We start from the raw sequence: 22,648 nt of genomic DNA on the forward strand, positions 1-22,648 counted from the left end.
TTGTGTTCAGAGTAAACACCAATCTATATTTATGGAATAGTTAAGGAAAACAATATTATATAATTGTAAAATAAGGATGCAACAAGTCTCATAGATTTTGGTATATTCTGTATTCTATATATTCTGTGTTCTGTATATTCTGTATGCTATAATGTCTCTAGATAAAACAATTTACTAAGGACTGTAGCATAATATATTTGTCATAATCATTGATCTTAACTGCTGCAACCTTTGGAGGGATTATTGGAATCTTACATTTTATTTCAATTTTTGTTAATAGAATTAGTCTCATCCCACTTGTAAATGAAAGGTTGATTATAGGGAGTTTATATTTGTGATGGGCTTGGCTTTTGAGAGTGGTGAATAAATATTAACAATATTGTATTTGGGTAACAATTTTCAAAGGATTAAACAAATGGGAATTAATCCCTCAATTAGTCTTCCTTCAATTAAAACTGATAACTCCCATTCTCCAAGAGAGCAAAGTGAGTCAAAGAAACTTAATCCTTTGATTCTGTGTGAATTTCATCACTTTCCAAAGAAACATTAAGCTGTAGTTTAGAAGAATGGGGATTTTAAAGTACAAACAGATTTGTGACTCTTGAAGTTAGAGTGATTTATTATTAATTACCTTCCTCTTATCCTTAAGTGTACATCAAGGCATCACTCCTGTGCTAAAATCCAAAGAATGTTTATATTAGATCTTCATTTATAATCAAGTTTTGTAGACTTAATTTGGGAATTTTATTACATAAATATGTATAGACCATTCAATTTAGCCACGTATTTTTGAGTATAACATCATAGATAGCAAGTTTAGAAAGGATTAATGTGCAAGACAGAATTCTGTATGGGAAAACACTTTCTTAATTTTGTCCACTTGGGGCTTATATATGACCTTCTAGTCCAGGAATTTATATTGAAATATATATTTGCATGTATTCTGGTAATATGTGCACCTAGGGGTTTCATGGAAGGCTTAGGATTTTTTAGAAAATAATATGGTTTAGAATCACTGCACCCCATATTTTAGGAGAACAACATAGAATTTACAATAAACTCTAAAATCTATATGGTAGTATCTGATATGAATTTCTAATTCCTTCACACTTAGGATTAGTGGCCTGCTGGGGACCACCTATACCAGTACTGATAACAGAATGATCCTATCAGAGTGAGCTTTCCAGGTTTGGGTCCGTGATATCCTTTTCATAACACTTCTGTGATTTGTGCTGAGATAGCTTCCTGATGCTGCATAGCTAATTACAAATCATAACTTTTACTCTTATCTTGTTAACACTGATTGTTGCTGAATGATTCTGCAGTTGTAACTTTTTAAAAATGTTTTTATCTCAAAACAATCTCAAACTTAAAAAATGTTAAGAATCATCCAAATAGCTGGCCAACAGGCACATGAAAAGATGTTCAACATCGCTCCTTATCAGGGAAATACAAATCAAAACCACACTCAGATATCACCTCACGCCAGTCAGAGTGGCCAAAATGAACAAATCAGGAGACTATAGATGCTGGTGAGGATGTGGAGAAACGGGAACCCTCTTGCACTGTTGGTGGGAATGCAAATTGGTGCAGCCGCTCTGGAAAGCAGTGTGGAGGTTCCTCAGAAAATTAAAAATAGACCTACCCTATGACCCAGCAATAGCACTGCTAGGAATTTATCCAAGGGATACAGGAGTACTGATGCATAGGGGCACTTGTACCCCAATGTTTATAGCAGCACTCTCAACAATAGCCAAATTATGGAAAGAGCCTAAATGTCCATCAACTGATGAATGGATAAAGAAATTGTGGTTTATATACACAATGGAATACTACGTGGCAATGAGAAAGAATGAAATATGGCCTTTTGTAGCAACGTGGATGGAACTGGAGAGTGTGATGCTAAGTGAAATAAGCCATACAGAGAAAGACAGATACCATATGGTTTCACTCTTATGTGGATCCTGAGAAACGTAACAGAAACCCATGGGGGAGGGGAAGGAAAAAAAAAAAAAAGAGGTTAGAGTGGGAGAGAGCCAAAGCATAAGAGACTGTTAAAAACTGAGAACAAACTGAGGGTTGATGGAGGGTGGGAGGGAGGGTAGGGTGGGTGGTGGGTATTGAGGAGGGCACCTTTTGGGATGAGCACTGGGTGTTGTATGGAAACCAATTTGACAGTAAATTTCATATATTAAAAAAATAAATTAATTAAAAAAAAAAAAAAAAGAATCATCCAAATAGCATTTTCCTGGGCGATTTGAGCATGAGAGGCTAACACGATGCTCCATCATCCCTGCACACTTTACTATAGAACGAAGATAGTCTCTTATATAACCCTAAGACAACTACCCAGGAAATTTATATTGATACATTACTACCATATAATCCTTGGATTCCACTCAAGTTTTTCAAATGGTCTCAATAATGTTCTCTGTAAGAAAAGGATCCAGTCTGGAATCATGCATGCTATTTAGTTGTCATAATCCTTTAAACAACTTCAGTCTGGAATAGTTCTGTGGTCTTTCTGAGACTTTCACAACCATGACAATTTTGAAGATTATAGACATTATTTTCCAGAATTCTTTCAGTTGGATTTTCTCATGTTTCCCCATGATTAAATTTAGGTTTTCAACTTGAGCAGACATACCACAAAAGCGACTCTGCATTATTCTCTTTCATCCTGTTAGGTGACACATGGGTTTGTTCCGTTACTGATGATGTTAACTTTGATCACTTGTTTTTGGTGGTATCTTGCAGGCTTCTTACCATAAAGTTACTTTTTCCCCCTTTATAATTAAGTATTTTATTGGAGCAAGTATTTGAGGCTAGGTAAATATCTCATTTTTCGTTAAAACTTCAATTTATTCATTTTTTTAAATCAGTGTGGATTGATAGATTCTTGTTTTATTTAATAAGTTGCAATCCAATATCCTCGTTATTTACTTTAATGTTAAACTTGTCGAAGACTTAGTCACTGGGTCTCCTTTGAAGGCACTTTTTTGTCCTTTGGACATTTCTCCATCATTTTTTGAGAATTTCTTTCTTTCTGACACATGATTGTCCAGGTTCATATTGCAATATTCCTGCCCAGTGATAGATTGAGTTACTTGTCCAAGGAGTTCTACTTTCCTTAAGTGGACAGTGATATTTAGAAACTAAGATCTGGGTGCTAGGTGTTCTCATTACTATTGGAGGTTGCTGGTTCCAAGCTGCTCAGTGGAAAAAGATAAGAAATATATTTGTATATGTTACATATACACACAAATATATTTTATTATTTTTACATATGCATATTTATTTAGGTGTGGGGGTAGAGATATATGTTTACATATAGATTTATACTTATATCCATATGTAGTTTATCTATCTAGAATACGAAGAGTTCACATTAATATCTCCACTTTAAATGCAACAACATAGAGTTCATTCTAGTTTTTGCCCCTTCCCTATTTGTAACTCCTTAGTCCGACATTGAGAAACTAGGCTCTTACTATCCTTAACATCACTTATTTTATCAATTACCCTTATGTATCTAATCATTGCCACACCTTACCTGGATGTCCAGCTAGAATATACTTGAGATAATTACAGCCTTAGCTGACATCTGCCTAAAACTACATATACGGCTGCAAGTGAGAACCACCCAGTTAGATCCAATAAACTCACAGAATCATGAGAGATAATAATACATTATTGTTTGAAATGACCAAGTTGTGTTGTGGTTTCTCATGCAACCACAGATAATCAGAAAAATGAGATCAGCAGGACAGAAAAGAAGGACAGCAAGTACCAAAGCACCTAAGAAAATTACCTAACAGAAATTTGGAGGATGCTAAACACTAGTATCTTCTCATTTTACATCACAGCTTTGCCTAGAAGTAGCCCTAATACTATCTAGAGGGCAATACGGACATATTCAACTACTTGAACTATCACGTTTACAAATGATTTCATAGGAATTGTGACTGCATGATCTACACAAAGCAAGATTCGTAAAGACAGATTAAAATAAGAAATGTAGAACTAGTTTTGTCTTCTTAATTCTCTAAGGTATCTTGAAAGGTCAATTAAATTGTACCTCATTGTTCTTATCTCGAAGGTCCTTTTTTAATCTGTGTATTTTGCCTTCCAAGGAGCTGCACTATAAGGTTACATAGAGAGTCTTAAAAAATCATGAATGAAGAAACCACACAGAAATTTAGTTTTCCCTCAAACATCTTTTAATCCCCATCTTGTTTTAACAGTAGAATCTATTCTACTGCAGCTTGCCTTCTCTTTGTGGCTTGGCCTGCTTCTATTCTTGGATGTTTGGAAGGCCAATATATTGCAAATTTATTGCCAAATGAAACTTTGAGCTTTGCAAAAGATACGGAATTCCATGGAGACCATGAGAAGGATATTAGAGAAATACTTAGATCTCATGTGAAGTCATTGGCAAATAAGCAATAAACAATGGGAGAAGAAAATGTTAACAAAAATAAGGATAGGCAGGGGTTTCAAAAGAGAATGATTGTTAAAAATCAAAGACTTAAGAGAGAGCTTTGCAAAGACTGATTAAGCATGTGTGTATTTGCAAGAATAATCCTCCTTATTATCATACTGAAAAAAAACCACATTTTGTGCAGATATGATATCATGCAATAGTACAAGTTTGTCAGTAAATTGCACCAAGAAGAAAACAATATTCTTTGTCTTTTCTAAATATTGAACCATGTTTGCAATTGTAAACTAAATTTAGTTAAGTATTAGATTATATTTAATCACATTTTTATAATTTTGGTTTTATTTTTCAAAATAAAGTTCCAATCACAATCTTTTCCTCTATTTTTACAAATGAAATTATAGTGTCAATTTAATGTTGATTCATTTCAAGTGCCTTTTCTCCCTATATTAAACATATTAATCATCCCCAGATGAGGAAGTAAAACTCCAGATGAGTAGCCTCCAGATTAGTAAGAAATAATTTTTTGGATAATGGTTTTCATTATCAGTTAAGGGAAGATATTTTCTTAAGTAACTCAGAGCTTGCAAGCAATGGGTAAATAGACTTTAATATAATAAGTTCAGGTATTAGTTTACATGAAACAAACAACACTAAGATAATGGAAAACTTCTCTCAGGAAAGGATATATTCAAAGGAAATTTTGTATTTGATTTTAGATATTTTAAGAGAATACTAAATACAGCACAAAATGTTAAATCCCACAGTCTTTCTACTCTCCTTTCATTCATCCAGGCATTTGGTTGAAAATAAGTGATTTCAAATGAATTTTAGGCACAGAATTCTTTTCCCTTTTCTTCCCTTTATCCCTTCCCTTTTCCCACATTCTTTCTACCTTAAATTCTTTTTCTCTGGAGCTTACAAGAAAGGCATATATATAAAACATATACAAGTATACAGCTGTAGTTGAATAAAGGGTTCCAAACCCAAAGTCAATTTATCCAGTCTCCATGTACCCTCTTGCTGTGTTGGCATCTGGGATTCTTCCATGATTCCCTAAGAATTAAGCTAAAGATGACTTGAAGCCACTGGACTATCTTCAGTGTTCTATCAGTTTAGAATCCACAATTCTATCAGTCAGATGATTAATTATGGCACCATGTGGTCATATTTTACAGTGTCTGTATCATAGCGTTTGCCGTTCTTTTAGAAATTCCTTCCTGTGGTGGGAAATAATTGTCAGATTTGTACTACATGGCTCTTCAATGTTTGTTCTTATCAACTGAATGAAAAGAAACAAATGGCCTAAGAAAGGTCAATAAGGTTTAACTCCTAGGAATATGTTACATCGATCAAAGATGTTATTTTGATGTGGAATGGTTGATCGAATGAAGATACACAATCAGCTGTGTTGTAGATATTTTAGACCATTCCAAAAGCTGGAGAGAAGGAAGAAGGGAGAGGGAGAAAAGGAGAAAGGGAGAGGGAAAGGGAAAGTGGCGGAGGGTGGGGGGAAAGAGAGAGAGAGAGAGGAATAATACACAAATTCAGAGACAGGTAAAATTTTACTACTAACTAATTTCCTAATGGCTTTTGAGTTCCCGGTACCATTTCTTTATAGTCTTGAGTGCCTAGGACTCTGTGAAATTTTCTTTTATGTTTCATAGACATACACATATATAGATATAGATATTCCTTATTGAAATAAATTAAGTTTACTTGAAACCAAGGAAATTTTGATGGGCATACAGGCTTAAATTGGAAACAAGAGCCCCCCAGTAAGTAGTCTAAAGCATTTGTTATATATTTCAGTATATATAGAGAATACTTAAAATTGTTTATCTTTTGACTTATATATATTATACTTCCAAGGGTATTCCTTAAATGAATGAGCAGAGAATACAAATATTTTTGCACAATTTCACATAGGATTATTTATAACATCAAAACTGGAAGCAAGTTTAGCATCAAACAGTAGACTAGTAGCTAATAAAGAATGGAAGAGTCACGTAATGAGCAATTATGTAGCCATTTCAAATGTTTTCTAAGAACATTTAACATAGGCTGTCACATTATACAACCCTAGGAGGTGTGTCATAGTCTATGTAAATGATGTCCTTTAGGCTTTTGCAGTATCCAGACGATACTTATATACACAATATATGGCATATTAATGATATATTAAACATTAAGCCAGGTTTGACATTATGTTACTGTCAAATAAAAAACGAAGTAGCATTCACCCAAAACTCTTTGGTATAATCCCAAATATATAATTTATAGATTTAAATGAATATATATACTATTCATTTAGATAGATTATAGAGATATATGTCAAATTATTATAAATTATCTCTGGATGTCAGAATTATGAATGATTTTTTTTAATTTTAACATTTTCTTTTTTTTCTATAGTGAATTCATATTGTTGGAATCAGAAAAAAATGACAATTATAATTTTAATGCTGCTATCTGTTGGCCTGTTAAACATCAAACACTGGGTTTATAAATAACAAAATCTTCTACTATATACCACATCTAATGTGCTCAGGTATCACCTTCATGGCAATTCTGTGGCTATGCTTTACATTAACACTCAACTATTAATTTTATTTTATTATTCAATACTATCTGAGATATCCGCTTATTTATGAATTGCTAAACTGGGCACTTTTCTCTAATAAGGATCTGACTAGACTTGAATATACTGAGAAACAAACTCACATTTACTACGGTCAGTGATTTTGTTGACATAATATATAATTAGTATTTTGCAAGTTCCTAAACTATAGGAAAGACAGAATTCTCCAGGATTTTCCAAATCAGTAATAGGCTTTGATTTCTCTACACTATGAATGGATTTAACCTCTAGATGTACTGGTTTTCCCATTTGCAAATTGATGATATATAAGCTTGCCTAAATGTCCTCTGGGGATATGATAAAGATTGGTGTAATTTAAACTAACAGGAAACATTAGATTTAACTATGGCATAAACAGGAAAACAAATTTGTGAAATGTTTTAATACCTTTATAGAAATGGACATATTAAAGAGGTCTGGGGACACTTGACAAAATATTGACAATAGTAAAGTCCCACTGTGGTGGAAAAAGTGACCTAGCTCACACATTGAATACGTGTATCTTCTACCCAACACAACATAATTTTCCAGTAAGTCTCAAAGAAGGACCACAAGCAACCTTAATGTGAGAACTGAACTGTGTGGGGCCAACCAGTCAGTTAGAACCTAATCCTAAGAAGCAAGTGGTCACAACTTGGGTCCACACCCAAGCACCATGCCAATATCAAAGGATGCATTCCTGTTGTCAGTCTGCTCTTTCACCTTAAAGGTACTAGTCAAAGAACTACTAACCATGTATTATGAAGCTCCAGTCCTGTGTGCCCACTCATGGTTTTAGTATTCTACATATATTATTTCTAATCTTCAGAAAACTCTTTAAGTAGATTTTCTTATCTCCATTATACAGAACAGGAAACAGAAGCACATAGATTTTAAGTGATTTGCCCAGGGTCATTCAGTTAGTTGGGGTTGACTCAGCATTCAAATTCAAGGGTGTGAAACACAAATTGTTCTTATACTTTGATGCTTCCTTCCTGTTACTGAGATTGTAAGTGTTGAGACCCTCAATGTTAATGAAAATATATGTCTTATCTAGAAGACAACTCATAGATGGCCAATAGCTTATTTCTGTTTGTGAATATGATATGATATGATATATGATATGATATGATATGATATGATATGATACTATATAATACTGCTTTCTAATAGCTTCCAAGATTTATTATTTTTCAAGTGATTTGTATTATCTATTACCGTATAACAAGTTACTTTAAAATGTAGCAGCTTAAAACAGCAAACATTTATACTCTCATGGTGTCTGTGCATCAGAAATCCAAGCATGGCTTAGCTGGCGGCCTCTGGCTTAAAGTCTTTCATGACATTGCATCAAACTGTCAGCTTGAAGCTATGGTCTTATCTGAAGGCCTAATTGGTTTGGGGAATGAGGAGAAGATTTGCTTCCAATTTCACTTGTGTGGTCCCTCACCAGGTGGGCCTCAAGTCTCATCACTGGCTCCACCCAGATAAGTGTTCCAAAAGAGAGTAAGACAAAGCATCAAACACCAAAAATACAGTCTTTTGTAACTTAATCTCAGAAGTGAGATTCCATCTCTTCTGCTGTATTCACTTCATTAAAAGTGAATCAGTAAGTTCAGTTTATACTTAAGGAGAAGAGGTTGCATCTTATACTAGAAGATGAGGATCACTGGGGACTATCTTCAAAACTACCTATCACATGATCTAACACAATTGCCCAGACAATAGAAGATTATGATATCTACTTACAAGTTTTCTATAACTCCAGGATTGTTGTAGTCAGGAATCTAATATTAACTAACAGAATGCCAATGTAATCTGGCTTAAGCAAATATAGGATATTTATCAGGTAATTCAAAAGTTATGTATGGGGCAAGCTTCTGACAGACTGCATTGAATGTTTGAATATTAGCAGGTACCTGTCTGTCTTGTCTCTTCTCTCTCTGGCCTTATTTTCTTCTGAGTGCCTTTATTTTCTGGCAGACTCACTCCACATTGTGTAAAGGTTAATTCTAGTGACCCTGGGGGGAACATGGTATATAGTGGCCACTATCTTTTTGCCGAGGCCAACCAAAGTTTTTCATTGGTTCTCTGAATAATTAGGACAATGGCATGTGCCATCCCTGGTGTGGGGTTGTGGCTACCCTCATATGAATCATATGAACAAAGTGTTTTAGGGAAATTTGGTTCTAAAAAGTAAAAGGTTACAAGAATAAGGGGTCATTTTATGGGAAGACAAAAATTTTAAAAATATCTAAAGAAATAAAGAAAAATAATCACAATGTTATAGGCTGAATCATGACCCCTGCCCTTGCAAATTTATATGTTGAAATCCCAACACCCAAATGACTGTATTTAAAAATAGGGCCCTTATGGAGGTGATTAATGTAAAATGAGGTCATAAGCCTGGGACTTGAATCCCCTTGTCATCTACAAAAAATCCTGAAGTTGTCAGTATTGTATTTGTTTCCTGGGTCTCCCATAACAAATTACTACAAACCAGGTGACTTAAAACAAGGGACCAGAAGTCTGAAGTCAAGTTGTTGGCAATGTTGTTACCTTCTAGAGTACTATACACAGACAGGTAATTACAAACAACCTGTTAAATTGGGCTGAATAGGAATTATAGGAAATTCCTTAATGGAAAAGAAAATATTTTTTCAATAAAATTTTCTACATAGAGTTCAAATGTAATTCTCAAAGATTCCTTAATGTAGTGTAATTTGTAATAATATCATAAAAAAAATCTTTGTTAACTTTATTGAATTTTTATAAAACCTATGACATAAGAACAAAAAAAGTCTTTTAACAATTATAACTAAGTATATTAGTTTTCTAGAGCTACTGTAAGAAATTGCCATAAAGTACGTGGCTTAAAACAGTGGAAATCTATTCTTTAATGGTTCTAGAGGCTTGAAGTCTGAAATCTAGGTGTCAGCAGGTGCCTGTTCTCCCCAAAGGCTCTCTGGGAGAGTCTTTCTAGCATTGCTTGCTGGCTATTCTTGGCTTGCAGATGTATCACTCCAATCTGTGCATTTTTCATCACATGTTTTCTGTATGTGTCAATATCCAAATTTCCCTTCTCTTATAGGGACAGCAGTAACTGGATTTAGGGTCCACCCTAATCCAGCATGAATTCATTTGAACTTGATTAATCTGCAAAGACCCTATTTCCAAATGAGATCACATGGACAGATACTGAGGTAGGATTTCAACATATCTTATTGAGGAATACAATTCAACCCGCAATACTAGGTCTTAAGATTCTTTAAATAAATTGCATTAGAAAGGAAAAGAACATTAGACTCCCTTATTTCACTTTATTGGTTTCTATGAATAAACAAGAATAATTTATAGGAGGAAAGTTAAAAATCATAATTTTGTTAGGACTCCCACTGTACTAATCTAGTATTTCATGAATAAATCTCACATTGTAATTGGTTTCTGATTAAAAATGTACTGTCTGCATAAACTATTAAAACTTACCCACCTTCAAATTCATACTTACCAAATGATCTTTTCTTCAACTAGTGCATAGTCTGTAACTTTGGCATGGGAGTCACATGCTTAATATCACTCCACTGTGCTGAAGAGATCTGTTTAAACAAATCACAAAGCTGTGATACAGGACAGAACACCAAGGCAAAAACATTTCAGCTTCTTCTATTTAAAGTCATCATGCTATTTAAGAATGCAGGCAAACTACAGGTTGCTTCAAGTTTTAGATCATCATTCTCCCACAAACCTTCAAATCATGTTCTAGGTAAGAGCTCTGAAATTCCAGCGTTCACAGTGACGTTGCACCTGCATGTAGAATTCTCTACCTTCCCTGATTCGGCAGCTATTCTAGAATTGAGGATCCACATTTTGTTACTTTTCCTTCAGCAAGACCAACAGTCTCTGATAATATTTCTCCAGGTTCTGTAAATTTGGGCTAAATTTTCAACATGTTAAATTAAAATGTTTTTGTTTCTTCATTTAAAATATCCAGAGAAAATTTTACATTTTTTGTGTGTAAAAATAGAGCAAGTAGGTGTTATGTAATGGGATGATTATTATCTTTCTTATATTCTCTTATTTGCCCCACTCTCATAGCCTGAGTACCCCAGAAAAGAGTCTGAACCAAAATGTATATATTCATGCTCTTTGGTAGGGGTGAAACATTATGTGCAAGGGCAGTGAGAGTGAAGGAAAAAGGGAAATGAGGCAGGAGTGAGGAGGAGAAATGAATCCAGTTGTCTGTGATTTTACAAGAAAATTCAGTCAGTTATTATTTAGTCATATGGGATATCTCTGGACAAGCTTCATGTCTCTTAGGTGGGCGTGGGGTTTGGGGAAAAGAGTAATTCACCTGATGGTTCTACTATTTCTCACTGGTCACATCTGCTCCAGGGTCTATGAAGTCCCCACACTCCTGGGTTGTATGATCTAGCTCTTCTACAGAACAACAGAGAAACCATACCCTTTACAGCTTTGACCCGGCCGGTGGTTTGGAGACAGTGGTCACTACCAGTTGGGGGGTTCTTGATCTATAGTGATGATGGCAGCAGTTGGACTTTATCATCCCCAGAACTGTGTATTTCAAAGCTAGGGCTGCTCAGGCCAAGAACAAAGTCAGGAAGTTGAGGTCTGAAGAGTACACGTCAGTGCAGCCTATTGGGCAGTACATAACTGGGTCTACACACAGCTGGGTTGATCTTTAAAGGTCATTTATTCCAAATGTGACTTTAAAAATATGAGGAGATATTTTTGTCTTTAGTTAAAATGGAGTAATAAAGACTGAATTTACCCTCCCATTGGAGACAATTCCCCCATAAGGCAAAGTATATAAAACAACAGTTTTCAAGACACACAGTGTCAGATGATGAAGGAGAGTACAACCTGAGAAATAGGAAACAAAAAGGTGAGCCTAACAAATGCTTCCTTAAGACTTTCTGGGCTAAGGGGCGCCTAGGGTGGCTCAGCTGGTTAAAGCATTGGACTCTTAGTTTCAGCTCAGGTCATGATTTCAGGGTTCATGGGTTTAAACCCTGCATTGGGTTCTGTGCTGATTGCACAAAGCCTGCTTGGGATTCTCTCTCTTCCTCTCTGTCCCCTGTCCCCCCCACCACTTATGCTCTCTTTCTCTCTCTCAAAATAAATAAATAAACTTTAAAAAAAGTTTCTAGGCTAAGAGAGCTCCAGTAGGAGCCTAGTGTATGGAGGACATGGAACTGTGTGTATAAACTGAGGTAGCTAGAATTTGCAGTGCAGAGTATCAGGAAGAAGAGAGCAAGAAAGAGAGAGAGAGAGAGAGAGAGAGAGAGAGAGAGAGAGAGAGAGAGAAAGAAAGAAAGAAAGAAAGAAAGAAAGAAAGAAAGAAAGAAAGAAAAGCAAGCGAGCATGCTCCAGGAAGATACCCCTTGAGTATGCGACTGGATACTAACACATGCATGGAGACTACTCCAGGCTGAGGAAAGAACCATCTGATAGTTTTAGAAGTAACAATGCCTAGCACTCACACAGGATTTGGAGTAATGTTTGTTACCACCAGCTGAATTGGAAAACCTCATGATGAAATGGCACTGGGTAAACAAGAGACTTCCCTGAATCGTGGGAATCTTTAGCCTTACCTAGAATTGCTCTGATTCTAACAAATATAAAATCAAGACCCAAAAAGAACAGGGGCACCTGGGTGGCTCAGTCGGTTGAGCGACCGACTTCGGCTCAGGTCATGATCTCATGGTTTGTGAGTTCGAGCCCCATCAGGCTCTGTGCTGTCCAGCTCAGGCTCTGTGCTGTCCAGCTCAGAGCCTGGAGCCTGCTTCTGATTCTATGTCTCCCTCTCTCTCTCTGCCCCTCCCCTGCTCATGCTCTGTCTCTCTCTGTCTCAGAAATAAATAAACATTAAAACAATTTTTTTAAAGAAAAAAAATTTAAAAAGACCCAAAAAGAACAAATTGCAAGTAAGTTAAATGCATCATAGAACAAACCTCATGAATATTTGTATAAAAACAAAACGATCCAGAACTCAATAGAGTAAAATTCATGACTGGCAAAAACAAAAAACAAACAAAAACACCCCCCAAACCATTATACCCTTGCAAAGCAATAATAAAATATAAGCCACATTGAGGAGAAAAAAAAACCCCAATAAATTGAAACTGGACTAGAAGTAATAAAATGTTAAAACCAACAAATGAGGACATTGATACTGCTAGTACAACTATATTACACATGTTCAAAGAGTTGAGGAGAGGCATGGAAGATATAAATCCACCCAATTTGCTTCTAAACAGAAAAAGTTTGATGTGTGACATGAAAAAAAAATCTGAATGCGATTAAGCAAGTTAGGAGACATTAAAAAGGAAATATTTTAGAATGGTTAAACTTGAAAATGTTGACCACACCAAATGTTGTTAACAAAGTAGAGAAACTGGATATCTCGTGAACTGCTTATGGGAATGTCCAATAATATAACTACTTTGAGAGACTGACAGTTTCTTAATCTGTTTAACATATGTGTGCAATATAATCTAGTCACTCCACTCCTTAGCATTTTCCCAAAGACAATGAAAGCCTACATCCCTACAGAGAATTGGGCACAAGTTCACACAATAGCTTTATTTGTAATATTCTACTAAAAAGACCAAAATGCCTATCAACAGGTTAATGGGTTGGCAAACTTTGGTATGCCCATGTAATGGATACTTGTCAGCAAGAAAAAGGAATGAACTATTGATATATGCTACAAAATGGATGAATATTAACATCGTTATACTGAGTGGTAGAATTGAGACAAGAAAGCATACATACAGTATGATTCCAGTTATATAAAATTCTAGAACATAAAAACTAATCTATAGTGACAGAAAGCCTATTAGTTGTTGCTTGGATAAGGGGGAGGAGGGACAGAGAAGGTTGAGTGGGAATGACTGCAAGGATCCGTTGGTGGGTATTGATATACTCATGATCTTGATTGTGGTGATGGTTCACGGTAGGTACACATGAAAACTAATCAAATTGTATACTTTAAATATGTGCAGTATATTGTGTGGTGTTAAAAAAAAAAAGAGGAACCTGGAGAACAAAGGTTTCACAGGGAGTCATAGGTAGACCGATTAAAGTCGTATTTCCTTTTTCTATAATGCATTTCCTTTATTCTTAAAAGTATTTGAAAACAACATTGATTATTAGACGTAGTGTCATGTGTAAATGCAATCCATAATAATTTACAGTTCTGTCCTACTTCTTCCAAAATCAAAGAACCACAACTGCAACTGTTATTCACATGGATGTTGAAAGGCTGGGAGTCCACATGTTGATGGAGCCACCATAGCCATGGTTACGATATTGCTTATTGTGGACTCCATAACAACAAAGGATGTGCGATGAAAATTCACTAGTCTATACAGTAATATTCACTTCACACAGTGTTTGGAGTTTCTCACATTTTATCTTAGAGCCACCTGCAAGCTCATTAAACACAGATATCTGGGACCCATTACCAGTTTCTGACCAAGTAGGTGTGGTAGGGGGCTGAAAATTTTACATCTCTACCAAATTTACAGATGATGCTGATGCAGTTGCTCGAGGGACCACACTTTAAGAATCACTAAGATAAATGCCCCAGACAAAAAGAAAAGGAATCCCTTCATGCAGTTGAATTTAATTATTCATTTGGGTTTGGATTTAAATATGTCCAGGTGGCAGAGAGCAAGCAAGCATCTGAGCAGCCCAGTGGAAATACCCCTGTCAGATGCTCATCCGTCCTTTCCTGTTTCCTGGATCCATTTAGCTCACCACAAACCTATTTTGTAGGTGTAGGAGTCACACACAGATCTTTCTACTTTTCAAATTTAAAATGTTTAATGGTAGTCAAAGGTAGCACCGTGTGCAGTTGAAGCCTCGCAGAACCAATGAAGATCATTGTCCACTTGTAAGTTCAACAAGGTGTTTAAACGCCTGTCCTATGTCACACTCTGTGTCAGGTACTTGATATTCAGTGGTGAGCAAGTTGGGCATGGTCTTTACCCCTTGGAAATTCCTGTCTATTGGAAAAATTGTCATTACATCAATAATCATACAAATAAAAGAGCACAATTATGACAAATGTACAGAAGGAGAGCTGTAAATATTATTGACGATCAGTACAAAAATAATGTTCCTGTGAAGACAATGCATGTAATTCTATAACTTGATTGGATCTGTATCTGCCTCCAATTCTAATGATAATTTCTGATATAGTTTGCACCGGACAATTCTAATAGACAATTTTAAAGCGTATGGCATTCCACCTCCCATTTACACTTTCATTGCCTTTGGTTTTATCCCTGAATTTGTATCTTCTTTCTCTTGTAAGTTGATTTAACTTCTACCTTTTATTACTTTTATATTTTTAGAAGTTATGGTGTCAGTTTATTTAATGTTTATCTTTTCTTTGACTGATTTCATCTCAACCAAAATAGATCTCTTGTTTAATTTGTTATTGTACATTTGGAAGAGAATCAGATTTTCTGAGCTTCACTAAGTTACTTCTTCTTTTACAAGACAAATGCTTCACAGGAGACCTTAATGTGAGTATTCAATAAATACTTTTCCTCCATTTCCCATTTTTTTTCCTTTATTCTTGCATGCACAGTAAGCTTGTGAAATTCATGAATGATAACTCTCAAAATTTTCTTGAAACCTGAAATTTAAGTATACCACAATGTTTGCATAAGCTTCTAGCTTTCACCTAAATGCCAGTATAGTTCCTCTTATCATCTCACCTTTTAAACTTACATGAAGAGTTTTATGCAATGCAATTTTCACATTAAAAGGAAATTTTTAATTCCTTGTGAAGGTTACCGTGTAACTAATGATGAACAGAAAAAAATCAAAGTTGCCTCGAGAAGTAGGTGGGGAACAGTTGACCAAATTGGTGCTTTTTTTTTTTTCCTTTTCTCAGGTCTCAGGACATTTAGAACTTTACAGCATCAGAGCTGAGGGCCAAGCTCTCAGGGATCACAGCTTTGACAACATAATTGCCTGAGACATTCAAGGCTAGGCTCTATCACCAGCTGAGTGACTCACCAGCTCATGTAGAATACATGAGATTCAAATTTGTGACGGAGCAAAACTTCAAATAATTCCAAATTATGAATGCCAGGGTTGCTTGGGAATTGTTCATTCTGTCTTCCAGCATTTGTAAAATATTTATTCAACAAATTATAAGATCGTGGCCAGTGATGAATACCAAGCCTCTATACTTCATGTTCTATAATTATGCCAAGTTGTATAAAATCATAGACCTCAAGATCCTATGACATTATTTACAACTTGTTTCTTATTTCTCTGATAGCTGCAATACCATTTTAGATCCTTATCCCATTCATCCATTTAAGCATTTTTGACATCTACTATGATGTAAGCACTTTGCCTACTTCTTCATATGATAGGCTCTACTCACTTAAAAAGCCTATAGTTTGGGTAGAAAGAAACACAAACAGACCATTACAATAAAATGTGAAGAGTACTGTATCACAGGGAAGCCCAGAAAAGAAGAGGAAGAAGGACACATCAAGTTTATGAGGTTTAATCCAGTAAGTTTTCCCATTGATTTTCCTCTCATTCTGAACATGGTTCATGAAATAACATCATAAACATGTCCAGAGTCAGCAAGTACCACCCAGCACCTATGTTTTAGGCCCCACTGCAGCTTTCATTATTAGCAGATCTGACACTTGCCTGTTCTAGTAAGTTATTATGGTTTCTATCAGGACATAGAAAATAGATGTGAAAATAGATGTGATAGACTTGGAATAGAATTTAGTCATGGGAAAAATGTCTGTTTTAGGTTAAAATATCATATCAAATAAATAGTTGCTAGGTGACAACACAGTGTGATTCATATTCTGCAAATGATATAGCTGTAAAAAAATTAAAATTTAGTTTTTCTTTAAAGCATTTTCTCATATTGTCTAACGATGCTAGGTCGGGGACTTTTTTTAAAAATTTTTTAATGATTATTTTTGGCACAGAGAGAGACAGAGCATGAGTGGAGGAGGGTCAGAGAGAGAGGGAGACACAGAATCCAAAGCAGGCTCCAGGCTCTGAGCTGTCAGCACAGAACCCCACATGGGGATCAAACTCACAGACTGTGAGATCATGACCTGAGCCGAAGTCAGACGCTTAACCAACTGAGCCACCCAGGCACCCCTAGGTTGGGGACTTCTAATACTGTAGGACAAACATATTGACCATTAAATTTTTATTTCAGGAGGGAGTTACTGATACCCAAAGTCCCTGCTGAGACACGGTAGGGTTTTATGATGTGAGATTTGAGGTAGATTTTCCCACGACTTCCATTGTCTCAACTTACTCCAAAAAGGAAAAATAAAAACCTGTATTAAATGAAAGCCCAAAGAATTATTAGAATTGTATGGTTCCAAACAGGGCAAGAGAGTAATATAAGTAATGGGAACATATGTCAGTAGAAACTTACTTTCTCTTTTCCAAAGATAGTGTGCCCCTGTAGGGAGAGACTATCATTTGTTCTTTGGGCTGGCAATACTTAATTCTCTGTTCTGTACTTGGTAGGCACTCAATAAACATTCGGCAATGATTATAAAAATAATGAAGATGAAGCTATTTTAATTTTAAATTAAGTTAAATTCTAGGAAGGTTTTGTAATAAAAGTAAATGTAATATTTCTCCCAGCTCTATTCTTTGTTCTTTAGGACATTTCATAAGTATGTCTTGCCTGTTCAGAATGACACTATGCATTATTCTCAAAGGCATGAATTTTTTCAATCTCTGGAGTCATATTGATTTGGAATAAACATGTCCTTAAAATTCTAATTTAATGTTCTCAGAAAATTTTGCCATTATGGAAGTCACTTTCATATGTTCCTGTGAGAGTCAAGGGAGAGATTTGAATTTCTACTTGATTTCTTGCTTCTATTCAATTTCCTATCCAAGGTGTCAAATTTATCTCTCACTTGTGACTTTCATAGGAAGATATGAGGGCTCCAATGGCAGAAGGGAAAGGACTATATTTATAATTGTCAGTATTTTTATAGCAACAAGCTGCTGGATCAACAAAAGATAATACAGATTGAGCCATTTATATTCTTACAGCTATAATTTAATTTTACGTGGGAGAAATACATAACTTTTCTTTTATGTTTACTTAGCTATCTGTGTCTTGGAGCCCCTTTTTTGCCTTTGAATTGCCAGTTATCTTAATACTGTTTTTATCTTTTATTTTCTGTGAAAGCAGAAGAAAAAATTTTAAGTGTAATGACTATAAAAGGAAATGACACCTTATAAAAGGCATTGTTAAAATGAAGTACTAAATGTCAAGATTCTTAAAGCACAGGAGAAAATTTACATTAGTTTCTAATTATACTCTATCAGCAAATTAAAAAATACAGAGTCTAAAACTGGAATAAGTCTACAAATGAATCAAAATTGCATTTAAAATGTCTTTTCTTTACCAGATGATCAAAGTACCTATTTTTTTTTTTTTTTTTTTCTGTGTGAAATGCCACCTGTTCTATACAGCTTTCCTGATTGGTTGAAAATGAAATTGAAAATTCTGTGCTTTTTCACATCCACCTCAATCATATCTTTTCATTTTGCATTTTGTAGTTTCTCATAATTTCTCCTTTAATAATCAGTTTCTTATCCATCTAGATGTGCATGTCCTGTGACAGTCTTTGAAGAAAATATATACGCTATTGTAGTAGAATGAATGCTGCTATTACATTAGGTAATCACCCACTCTGCTTCTCTATTTTCCTTAAGAGTTCATGAAAACAAAAGGAAAACAAATCTCCTTATTGACCGAAAATTACACTAACAATTCAACAGACGAGCTTCAACAGATGATGAGCAAAGGTGAAATCATATAATTTTGATTAATCCTTCCATTTCAAAGCAAGTTTGACTAAATGTGTAGTCATATTGATCATAAAATCTGTTTTGTTTGATTATTTCCAGTTGCTAATTAATAAACTGTGGAGTTTAAAAAATAGAGGGGACTATAAATTAAAAATCGAGCTACATTCCTGACTTTGTACATGACCATGAGAATGTCAAGTCTCAACTATCCTCAGGTGAGTTATGAAGAAACAAGCCTCTAGAATTTTCTGAAGATTGAAAGCAATAATCCTTCCAACAGTTTTTTTTTAGAAAGTTAAAAGAGCATAAAATTGATATGCAAGCTAGATATAATGACTTTTTTCAAACTACTACATAGAGACACTGGTTAATTAAGCTATGTTTAATTGGAATTTGATTATTACCATGAAGATGAGTATTATTTTTTTCATGTGTCACTAAGACCATATGTTTTCAATAAACTCTTTGAGACTCACCTTAACAGTTACTGCATGAGAACAAAGAAAAAAATAAGTTTCATTTCTGTATTTCTCTATTTAGAATTATTGAGGAGAAAGGCCAATGACCACATCAAAATATAGTTCTTTGAGGTAAGTACCTTAGCGTTGTCAGCACAACATGAAATATTTAAGATTTCTGCAACAGGAACTAAAATGGGCATTTTGTCACACAATACCAGATATGCCATTTCAGTTGGAATGCATAGAAGTGAAGCATGAAACACACCAGATAACCTTATGAAACTATAGTCTCATATCTAAGTTAAAATCATGCAAGAGTATCCATAAAACTTGTACTTCTAAAATTCTAGAAAAGGATTTATCTTGTTTTTTCATTATTTAAAAAATTTTTCTTTTATATTTATTTATTTTTGAGAGACAGAGGGAGACAGAGCGTGAGCGGGGAAGGGGCAGAGAGAGAAGGAGACACAGAATCCGAAGCAGGCTCCAGGCTCCGAGTTGTTAGCACAGAGCCTGACACGGGGTTTGAACATGAACCATGAGATCATGACCTGAGCTGAAGTCGGATGCTCACCTGACTGAGCCAGCCAGGCACCTGTCTTGTTATTTATTTTTAATGTTTATTTATTTTGGAGAGAGAGGGGAGGGAGGGGCAGAGAGAGGATAATGTATGTCATTTTTAAGATTCCACTATAGGAATATGCATTCCCTATCCCACTACCCCACCATCTTTCTAGTATAGTATGCACACTACATTAGCAGGAACAAATATTCCTTCCTTTGGATCTTCTCTTCAACACTCTGGACATTTTAAAATAACGATTTGTCTTCTATAAGACAAGTCATCAACTAAAATATACAGATATAAATAATCTATTTATAGAGAGGCTAATTATATCAATCCAAATAGAACCAAAATTCCTTCATATTTGGACTTGTCCATTGGCAAATAAATGTAAGAAGCTGGCCAAAGTATAATTTAATCCCAATGGGACTGCTATTTAAGGAAAACAAAACAAAAATTCTTAACTTTAACCAATTCTCTTCTATACTCCCCTCTGGGCACATAAATAATAAAAACAACTAATCCCATAGGGATAAATCCATGTCCCCTCCCCAACTTCTTCTTCCTCTTTAATTAGGGACAAAACAACTAAGTAGTACAGTTTGAATATAAACTTGCCAGTATTTCTAAAATGTTACATAAGAAAATTGTCACTAGTATATTAAGAAGAATTCTAACTTGGTACAACATAATCCACAGAGTAAGAAGTCAGGCCTAGAGGGAAAATGAAAGGTCAAAGAGTTGGTTCCAGAAAATCTTCCAACTCTAATGAAATAGTTTGTATTACACAAGGTCTCCAGTCAAAAGCTACTATAAAACCTCAGTCTAAAAATTTTCAGCTTATTTAGGCATTAGAGAGCAATTAAAGCAGCCATGATTAGAGGTACAGATTAAAAAGAGAATGGAAACACACTAAAGGGAACTATACTTGTTTAGCTGCTTTCTCCCATTGAAACATTTACTATTATTTGCCATTTCACAGCGGGACGCTCAGAGTTTAAGCAGAAAGTCTGTCTAGAGTGTTTGTCAAACTTGGGATGTGGTAAAAATATAATGGCTAAAAAGGTAGGTCAGACCCAAATGAACAAGATCTAGAGAAAATGACTTTGTAAGGAAGTGAGGACAACCTTTTTTTGCTTGAGTCATTTGTCAAGCATTAACATTTCAAGGTGTAAGAGACTGAAGAACTAAGAAGGAAGCAGGTTAGAAGGCAAAAAAAAAAAAAAAAAACAAAAACAAAAACAAAAAAAACCTTTTAGCAGTCTCACAGCACCAAAAGAACACAAATTGGAAATTAGAATCTTCCAAGACAGAGAGGCAATGGTAAAACTCAAATTTTTCAGGAATATGGGCAAAGTAAAAATATTACAGCTTCTACAAAGCTTCAAACCAGTTCTCAAACTTTATTAATCCTAGCTTAGACTGAGAGAATCTGCCCTTATACTAACTACTCACTAGAATAATTAAATATTCTTTGATAAAGATAATGTCATATAGAGCTTCTTGTCTTGGCAGTCTTTTATATACAATGTTTAGAATTCAAAACAAATCTACAATAGTACCAAATGATCAAAAAACAAGAGAAGGAATAAGTACTAGAAACAGACCCACAGATGATCTAGATAGTGAAATGATAAAACAGAAATGTAAAAATAATTGTAATCAATAAAATAGATGACAAAATAGTTTCAAAAAACATAAGAATATATATATAACATATAACATATATATAACATATAACATATAGAATATATATAAATATAAATATAAATATAAAATATTCAAATGGTAGTTCCAGAACTGAAGGATACAATAACTGAAAAGAATATTTGTGGGTAAATTACCAGCATATTAGATATAAGAAAACAAAAATGTAGGTCAGAAAATAACCAGATTGAAAAACAAAGAGAAAAGAAGGTTGATCTAAAAAAGAAAAAAAGATTAGGAGACATAAGTAATATCGGAAATGGTAAAATGCATATGTAGAAGAAAAGAGAGAAGAGAGAACATGAGACTGAAGCAATAGTTGAAGAGACAATGGCAAAACATTTTCCAAGGCTGTAGAAAGATATCAAGATACAGTTTTTTCTTCATTTTTTAATGTTTATTTATTTTTGAGAGAGAGAGAGAGAGAGCATGAGAAGGGGAGGGGCCACGAGAGAGGGAGACAGAATCCTAAGCAGACTCCAGGCTCTGAGCTGTCAGCACAGAGCCTGACATGGGGCTCGAACTCATCAACTGTGAGATCATCATCTGAGCTGAAGTCTGATGCTTAACTGACTGAGCCATCCAGGAGCCCCTCAAGACACAGTTTTACAAAGAACTGCTACTCTCCAAAATTATAAATACCCAAAACATCACATCTATACACAATTTAGTAAAACTGATGAAAAAAATAAAGGGAAAATAAAATCTTGAAAACAGCCAGTGTAAAGAAAAAAAAATCCCACATTATTTGACTTCTCCAACTAGCAGTAAAGGGCTCTTATTCTTACATTTTCTTACATTCTTACAGTGATATATTTCTCTAACTGAATTCATCCTAATGCCCCTTATCTTAGAAATTCAAAAAAATTCAAAAATAAATGTGTATAGCTTGGTAATTTGAATGACAAATAGTCACATTAAAAAAATCAGCTTGAGGACATTTAATCATTTCTCCTTTTCCAGCCTGAAATCTTTTCCCTTTATAATTT

The 22,648-nt window shown here is 34.8% G+C and overlaps 1 long non-coding RNA gene across 4 annotated transcripts in view; it reads left to right on the forward strand.

Moving 5' to 3' along the window:
- Positions 1-22,648, forward strand: part of LOC132683259 (uncharacterized) — a 93,119-nt gene that overhangs the window by 19,380 nt on the left and 51,091 nt on the right. For 3 of the 4 annotated variants that reach the window (XR_013549816.2, XR_013549815.2, XR_009612127.3), the window contains exons 2-3: positions 18,831-18,923; positions 19,026-19,141. This is a non-coding gene — a long non-coding RNA (uncharacterized LOC132683259). Of the gene's footprint in view, positions 1-18,830; positions 18,924-19,025; positions 19,142-19,466; positions 19,517-22,648 lie in introns of all 4 variants that reach the window. The other variant, XR_009612126.3, reaches the window with a different exon arrangement.

Source organism: Panthera onca, chromosome C2 (genome assembly GCF_046562875.1).
Source record: "Panthera onca isolate mPanOnc1 chromosome C2, mPanOnc1 haplotype 2, whole genome shotgun sequence".
Lineage (NCBI taxonomy): Eukaryota > Metazoa > Chordata > Mammalia > Carnivora > Felidae > Panthera > Panthera onca.